Source organism: Zonotrichia leucophrys, unplaced genomic scaffold (assembly GCF_028769735.1).
Source record: "Zonotrichia leucophrys gambelii isolate GWCS_2022_RI unplaced genomic scaffold, RI_Zleu_2.0 Scaffold_299_64363, whole genome shotgun sequence".
NCBI classification, from domain to species: Eukaryota; Metazoa; Chordata; class Aves; order Passeriformes; family Passerellidae; genus Zonotrichia; species Zonotrichia leucophrys.
The window spans coordinates 30,010-38,426 of NW_026992504.1; the positions used below are offsets into that span (position 1 = coordinate 30,010).

General features: G+C 52.5%; 1 long non-coding RNA gene across 1 annotated transcript; it reads left to right on the forward strand.

Moving 5' to 3' along the window:
• The first annotated feature begins 3,756 nt into the window (after nt 1-3,756).
• LOC135441455 (uncharacterized) lies at nt 3,757-4,579 on the forward strand. The gene is made up of 3 exons (XR_010438493.1): nt 3,757-3,829; nt 4,381-4,416; nt 4,529-4,579. It is a non-coding gene; the product is annotated as an uncharacterized LOC135441455 (long non-coding RNA).
• The last annotated feature ends 3,838 nt before the right edge of the window (nt 4,580-8,417 follow it).

Consider the following 8,417-nt stretch of genomic DNA (forward strand, 5'->3'; position numbering starts at 1 on the left):
AGTAGCCTTGGTTATAGGACTCATGTTTAGATACAAATGGGAGAAATGCAGTCATGATCATGTGCCACCCAAACCAGGGCAAGCTGGACCACATGGTGTCGCTTAATGAGGTTTCTATAGCGGCACACATACAAAAAATTAGATTATTCAAGAACTGTTTTTCCCTTTTTGTTTCTGTGCCCTCTAGCTGCATGTTAGGCGCCAAAATCTGTCTTGGTTTGGAAAGACAGGAGTCTGCTAAGGAAGGCAGGAATCTCCCCTGAAATGGAGAATGTAAACCCTTCCCACCCCTCGGCATTGCTATAAATTTTAAATAAGGGGCTCTCAGGCAAAAATATGGGAGCAGGAAATAACAGTTCTTTAATAGGGGAAAAAAAATAAAGGATAAAATAAACAATGCAGTACACTAGAACAACAGAACCCAACATGACACCCTGTGGGTCAGGGTGTTGGTGGCAGTCCAATTGGAAATGTGGCTGCAGCCCTCCTGAAGTGTCAGATGTGGTTCTGCTGGAGCGGGGGGTATCTGTAGAGAAGGATGTATTCTTCCTCTGAAGATCCAGTGGGAGAAGAGACAGCTGGTGTTCCTCTGGGGAATTCCGTGGAGAAAGCCGTGCTGGTGTTAGCGTTCAAAAACACATAATCAAGGGGGATTATATGCGGTGCTTTATATTAAGAGCTCCGGGAATCGGGATATATTCAACCCAAATCTGACTCCGACCATACATCCGAAATGATCATGTTTTATACTCTATCGTTACTTTCATGTTAATTATTAAACTTATACTGTTCTATTGTATACATAAATTTAGCCCCTCTCTGAATTTCCAACATACTTTCTCACTATTCTTCTTATGGTTATATAATAAACACATTTAATTACTAAACAATCATCACATCTAACAATTATATAATTTATCATACTGCTTACGCAGGTGCAGTTGATCTGGGAAAGCACAAAGCCTAACATTTTAGATTCTATCTTTAACTTTTTCCAGGGTTCCACTATCACTGGTATCTCAAAAACCTCTGGAGTATATCTGGGTAGCAATTCTTGGCTCCTCCCTCTGGGCGGAGCATCTCACAATGGGATGTTATAGTTCTTATCAGTCATGCAGTGACATTCAATAGTCTGTTATCAGCAGATGTCCCCTCCCGAGGGAGGTGTGAATGTGGTCACTCAAAGAGAGAGATAAAGCAAACTGCCCACTTGACAAAAGATAGTCTGCCATACAGATGGTAATTAAAAACACCTTGCATTGCAATCTTCAACACCAGATCTTGGCAGGGAATGTGCTGCCACTGGGAAATTGCCAAATGTTAACTTTGTGTGCCAGCAAACTGCTAGAATTATGCTGTGCAGGCATCTGAAAAATTCCAGATCTGGGCACTGGCGGTGCCAGCAAACATAAGATTGGGCTGGTGTAGGCACCAGGTATTTACCTGGTTTGGCTTTCTTTGCCAGCAGATTCCTGCATTTGGGCTGTGGTGGCACAGGGTAATGTCCAGATCTGGGCATGGGCAGTGCCATCAAATACCAGGTCTGGGTGGTGACAGTCTTGGCACCAGGAAATTGCTGCGTTTTGTCTTCTTTTTCCAAAAAAATTGCTGCTCCCCCATTGGTGCATCCCGTGTCACCCCACCTTATCTCCAGCCCTGGCTCCCTTCTCCATTGGATCACTTGTACCCTGACCCCTCCTGCCTTCCTCCAGTTATATACCCTGGCCCCAGCCCTGCTCCTGGCTCTTCGCCTCTGGTTCCCTTCAGCAGAGGTTGTGTTCCTGCTTGCTCCTGTTTCCCTCTGCACCCTCACTTCACCTGGACCCTTGGATTTTCCCTTAATAAACCCGGCTGGATCTGCTGTGTGAGGAGTCCTCTCGTCCCTCTGCTGAGGCTTTGATTGCACCATCCGGGCTCAGGGTCTGCTGGGCTGAGGGAGTTGTCAAGGCAGCCCCAAGTGGAGACGCTTTTGGTGCTGCAGGCACCTGACAGCACCTGCCTGGGGAAGCTGCTCTGGCCACCCGCAGCAACCAATTCCTTTTCCCAAGCAGCAGCTCCCAGCGTCCTCCTCCGCAGCCCAGAGAGAGAGGGAGCAGCTGCCCTCACCCTGTCCTTTACCGCATCCCCATTCTCATGGAATGTCCCCCCTCGGAGAGAAACTCCCAGAGAAGAGAAGTGCGACCAGATCCCCTCCTCCCCTGAGCTTGATCACTTCTTTTGTTTCTGAAGGGCCCAGTCCATCAGAGCAGTGGTATTGCACTGACTGCTAGGACACCAGCAGGGGATCACCCCACACTGCCCAGTGTGCGCCAGGCTCAACAAGGTCTGCTTCCCCCTGATTCCACCAGGCCTCTTCCCTTGGCTGTGGTTTTGCTGGATAGTGGGTCAGGACAGTGAGAATCTCCTTCATCCATTCATTCACTATTTAGGGCCCTGCAGACACTTCCTCAATTTCTCTCCAAAATGACCTCAGCCCACCAATGATGTCACAACTCTTGTCCATCCGGACAAAGAATCCCCCAGGAGGACACTCTGGTGTCTCCTCCAAGGGCACAAAGCAGCAAAACTCCCAAGGAAAATCTTCCTTCTTGGGTGAGTTCCAGAGCAAATATAGTCAAGGCAGTGGCCTGAAATGTTTTCCCAGCTGGGTCATAACACTTCCCTGATGGATCCACATTGTCCCTGGGGAAAGAGATGTGCAGAACTCTTCACTAATGCCCTGGAATGTCAAACAGGAATCACAGCTATAGACAGCTCTCAGGAACCACTTCACTGTGGATTTTCCTCCCTGAAAGCCCAAGATGTCTGAATGTCCTCCTGGTGCCTCAGGCCCTGGGTAAACAGGGCTTGTCAGAGATGCTGGCAGGGCACCAACACCCCTCCTCCTCACAGGGCACCTCTGTTATCCCAGTTAGCTGCGAGTGGCTGCCTGGGGACAGGTGCCCACTTTCCCATGCCCCTGGGATGGGCACATCCTGCTCAGGGCCAGTGCTGGCCTGGGCCCAGAGCCAGGGCCATGACCCAGGTGCTCTGGGAGGGCTCCGTGGCTGCAGGTGTGATAGGATGAGGGGCAGGGCAGGGCATATTCCCCTCTGGACAATGCTCTGGGCATGGAGCTTGGTCGGGTTCGGCATCTTCGGGGAAAGGGGTATCGGGTTGTGTGGATGTGGGAATTGTCACTGCTGAGCCATTCCCCAGCCCTCAGCCTTGTCTGCAGGTGATCAGCATTGCCCAGTGCTCCCCAGTGTCTGCAGTGCCTGAGATGCCAATCAGCCACCTGATCACATGTCCCTTGTTCCCCTTGTTCTCCCACATGCTGGGTTTGGGGCCGGGCTAAGCTCTGGGGTGTCCCACACGGAAAGCTCTGGGAGGGGAGGGGCAGCAGGAGATCGGGGATCTGGCACTGGGGGCTGTTGGAGGATGGATTGTGTTGGACTGGGGGCTGTCCCCACAGGGTCCCCAGGTGCCTTTGGCTCCCTGCCTGCCCCCCTTGGCCCCCCAGGTGCCTGGGCCCTTCCAGGGGCAGTTGCCCCGTGCAGGAAGCTGGAGGGATGCCGGGCAAGGGGGCTGGATCCGTGCCACAGGTGGGGTGGGATGGACTCTGTGCCAGGGCTGGGCTTGTGGCCAGGGCTGGGGGCTGTGCCAAGCCGGGCTTTGGCCTGGGGGCTGGCAGGGAGGGTGCAGGGAGGAGTCCCGGCAGGGATAAAGGTGCTCCTCACCTGCTGCAGCCTCAGGCAGCGCTGCCCAGAGCGAGAGGAAGATGAAGGTGGCTGTGCTCAGCGTGGCCCTGCTCTTCTCCATCCTGCTGTGCCCCCCGGCACAGGCCAAGGTGAGGCACCCGCCAAACGCTGTCCCCACATCCTGCCCTTTCTGGCCTCCCATCCCACCCTTTTGGTCCCCCCTTTGTGTCCCATTCAGGGTCCCCAGGTGCCCTCCCACTCACCATTCCTGAGGCCTTTCCTTTAAAGTCCCCCCTCAATCCTTTGCCTTTCTTCCTGGCCACTGCAGAAGGGTCCCCCTGTACAATTCCCTGACTCACCCCCCCACCCCCCCCACCATCTCCCAGTCCTGTTGGTTTTGTCCCCACCTGTCCTCATTCTTCTGTCCCCACCAAGCCCCTCCCTTGCACTCCCATGTCCCTACACCTCAATTCCTTTCTCCTCCCCTGTACCTCACACCCTGCTCCTTCCACACCCCCAGCCCTGTCCTCTGGTCTCTCAATTGACCCCAGATCAGTGTTTTTGGGTCTCCCCCAACCTCAAACAGATCTCCTTGGAGGCCCTGAATTCCCATCCCTCTGCCTGCACCCTGCTCCCTTCACCCGTGTCCCCCCAGCCCCACAAGGTCCAGTCCGGACCCAGCCTTTGTTCTCCTTTCCAGGCACTCCTGGAAGGAACCCAAGATGATCTCCAGGAGGTGAGTGGGCTGCTGGCATTGGAGGGCATCCCCTCAGGGAATTGGGGGGCAGTGGTGTTCCCCCATCCCTTGCTGGCACTGGGGACATCCCAGTGACCAGCGAGGTCTCCAGCTCTCTCTGCAGTTGGATTTAGACAATGTCGTGGTCCTGGAAACGCCTCTGGTGGGTACCACGTGTTCTGCTGGTGTCAGACCCTCCCCTTGCATGGCCACCACAGCCCAGGCCATCCCAGTGTGTCCCAGCACAGCCCAGTGCACCCCTCCTGACAGCCCAGACAATGCCCTGCCCCAGGGCTCCTCCCCAGGGAAGCCTTTGCCCAGGGCCCTGCTGCATTTCCATCCCTGTCACCCCAGGACCCCCTGGATGAGCCAGGACGCAGCCCCTGCCCCAGCTGTGCCTCTTGGCCAGAAGCCCAGTGCTTCTGGGCAGCAGCACAGCAGCTCCTGCACCCCATTGCTGCCACAGCCCCTTCCCCAAGGCCCCCCTGCTCTCCCCTGCCTCCCAGTGCAGCCCGGTGCCCCCAGTGTGTCTCTAACGCTACCTTTTCCCCAGCCCCCTGTGGCTGAAGAGCTGCGGGCTCTCCTGCGGCAGAAGCGCCTGGCTGCCGCTCTGGATGCCTAGGTGAGCCGTGCCTGCAGGGATAGGGCTGGGGACAAAGCCCATCCATGGCCCAGTGGGCTCCAGAGGTCATGTTCTGGGCTTTGTCTTTTAGGGTGTGAAGGACCAGTGTACTTTTTCCTCTCCAGTGGCATGAGGAGATGATCATCCCTGGAGAAACCCCCTGAACCCTTTGAGCCCTGGGCCATTTCCCCTGAATAATCATTCATCAAGAATCAGTAAACCCTTTGAGCAAAGCTTTGCTCTGTGTCCATGTGTGTGTCTGTGGGTCTGGATTTCCTCCTTTCCGGCGGTCCAGGGAAGTCAGGCCAGGTCTGGGCTCTGCTGCCTTGACACAGTCTGTGCTTTCCCCCAGACAAATGGTGTGTTGGGAGTTGTGCAGAGTCCAGGGGGAGTGGATTGACTGGGGGGGTGGGTGTCCAGGTGGTGAGAAAGGTTGTAGGTTGTTATAAGTAAAAAATCTGCCAATTAAAAAAAAAAGAAAGGGGTGCAGTGTGAACCAGTTACACCAGTTGCTGCCAAGGTGGAGTTCTACCTGTTTGTTATTGTAATCACTGGTTGTTTTTGTTAATTTCTCCTTTTGTATCAGTATGGCCCTGCCTAAAGCTAAGTTAATAGCCCTTCTCCCTGGACAGTGAAAGGAGGAGACATGGGGGGGGCATCAGAGGGCATGCAAAATAACCTTGAGACCAGCATGCCATGGGAAGCCACCCTACCAAACTTACCGAAAAAACTCCAAAAACAACAAGCCAATACAGAATTAAGAGATCAAAGTTATGTCTGGATGTGAGGAGCAAAGTACTGAGCCTGCGGAGACGCTGAGAACCTTTGTTGCCCCTCGCCCTGAGCAAAGACCTCAGCTGGAACCAAGACCCCAAGATTAGAAAACCAAAAAGTTGTAACATGCGATATATCCCCACTGCTCTTGTGAGGGTAGGACCCTCACCTTTGCCCCTTAGTGGACAAAGCTACACATTCCTCCATTCCTCCTCCTCTGAGTCATCCTGGGATCGATGACAGAGAAGCTGCAGACCCGTCGAGCCTCCCAACCTTAAGCTGATAACTTTTAATAAAGGCATTAAGAGGAGAAAAAGTCTCCTGCCCTGTTTATTTCATGGTTCACTGCGAAAGTGGTAGGAATGGCCTGGGTTTAAAAGAAAAATAAAAATTCAAAACAAGCTTTCTTTTAAAACTTTTTCTCCCTGTTTCGTGGCTGGTAACCACGTGGCTGGCTCATCCACACAATGTCTGCTCTCCCTTTTATATCCTTGCTGTTGCAACAGGCAGCCCTAGCTCTTCCCAAAGGCTGTCTGTTGACTCTTGGTCACTGTCCATTGGTGTAGACTGCTTTCGTGGAACTGCATTGGAGGGCAGGTGTTGCTAAGCCGTGCCTCTTAGGAACAATCTGCCCTTCCCCAAATGCCCGGACTACCAAGATCATCCTGGGATAACAATGCTGGGTGGGGGGGCCCCATTGCAATAACAGAACTATAAATCTGTCCAACTTCTCTTAACATACTAACCATGTTCACCCTTTAATTGGGAGAGCCAACCATCTCATTACTCATCTCTAACACTGTGGCATTCACATTGTCTGAAAAAATCCCTCCGCCAAGGATTTTTCTCCTGGGAAGCTAAGTACCCTCAGAGAAAAAGGAAAACAATTCTTATCTCATTTCCTTCTCATGTGTTGTGCTCATGTGCAGAATGTGTTTGGAGATTGTTTACCCACAGGTGATTTGTTTGATTGGATTCTGGTGTGAGTTATTTTGACTCATTGGACAATTATGGCCAAGCTGTGTCGAGACTCTGGAAAGAGTCAGGAGTTTTCATTATTGTCTTTTGAACATTCACTAAGTATCATTTCTCTGTTCTTTAGTATAATATAGTATAGTATAGTATAGTATAGTATAGTATAGTATAGTATAGTTTAGTATAGTATAGTATAGTGTAGTATTCTTTAATATAAGACAGTATTATAAAGTAATAAATTAGCCTTCTGAAAACATGGAGTTAAATGCATCATTCCTGCCTTCATCGGGCATCCCTGAAAATACAATGGAACACTCCCAAAATTCTTCATTTACTCAAAAGAATTTAAATGCCAAAAAAAAACTTCCTATATCAAAAGTATGTTGAAATTATTTCTTGGTCTTGAAATTTGGTTTCCTGGCGGGATAGGGCTGCTGGGTCTACCTGTCTACCAGGCCCTGCAGGGCTGTGGGGTTTCCTGGGTGAGGGGCCCTATATGGTCACCTGTAATGCCTGGCCACGGTGGGGTAGAGCCACCGCAGTATCCTGGAAAAGGGCGAGTGGTTCTACCTGGCTCTGGGGTCGTTCTTGGCCGCTGGGTCCATCGGCTCCAGCAGGACTTGGGTGAATTTTGGGGAGGGCCAGGTGGATCAGTTGTCCCCGGCCATCCTGAGAGCTCACCAGAGCTCAGTCATGTTCGCTGACTCCAGTTCCAATACTGAAGGAACCACTGGTGCTGACATCGCCCCACGGAAGCCTCACGGGAGAGCTGGCACAGAGCATTGCCCTGGCAGAGGGGCAAGGAAAATGTCTTGGCCATGAGCAGCAGAATGGCCAGAAAGCCCCTGGTGCAGGAGTTGCCCACCCCAGCAGGATGAAGGCAGGTTTGGGTTGCATTCCTGCTGTCCTGGCAGTGAAATTCTGAGCAGAGGGCACAGAGGTGTCTTCTCCACGGGGCTCACAGGTGACACCGAGATGCCGTGGGGGAGCTGAGCCCTGCCTGAGGGCAGACTCAGCCCAGCAGGAGCCCTGGGCTGACACCGCGCTGGAGTCCACAGCTGGCTCAGGGGCGCCGCCATGCCATGAGTGGGGAACAGCTTCCCCTGAAACAGGGAGAGCTGAACCTTGGAGCCACCTGCTCCACAGCTGGAATCAGCGTCAGGGAGCAGACTAAAGAGGAGAGGGAGGCCTTTGGTGTGAGATTCTGAGGAAGCTTTATTCATCAAAGGCAACCGGCACCAAAGAGCTCCAAGCACCAGTCTGCTCAGGATTTTATATAGCACCAGAACTGTGGGTGGGCATGATCACTGAGCCAATAGGGAATCAGGGAGGGAGGAGCAAAAGGAGGGGAATACATCTCAGGGACCAATGGGATAAGGGGGTGGAGAGGGCAGGTCACATGGGCCAATGGGGCATCATCCATAAGGGGAATTCCTGAGGGGCGGAACCTGCAGGGGAGGGGTTTACAGGAGACTGACAGGGAAGGGTCCAGAACAGGGGCAGAGTTTACAGGGATGGATAGGGAAGGCACTGGAATATAGGGTCGGGATTATAATGATTGAAGGGTAAAAGGGGAAGGATATAACCTGAGAATAATCCAGCTTGGGGAAAGACAACATATAGGGGGTGA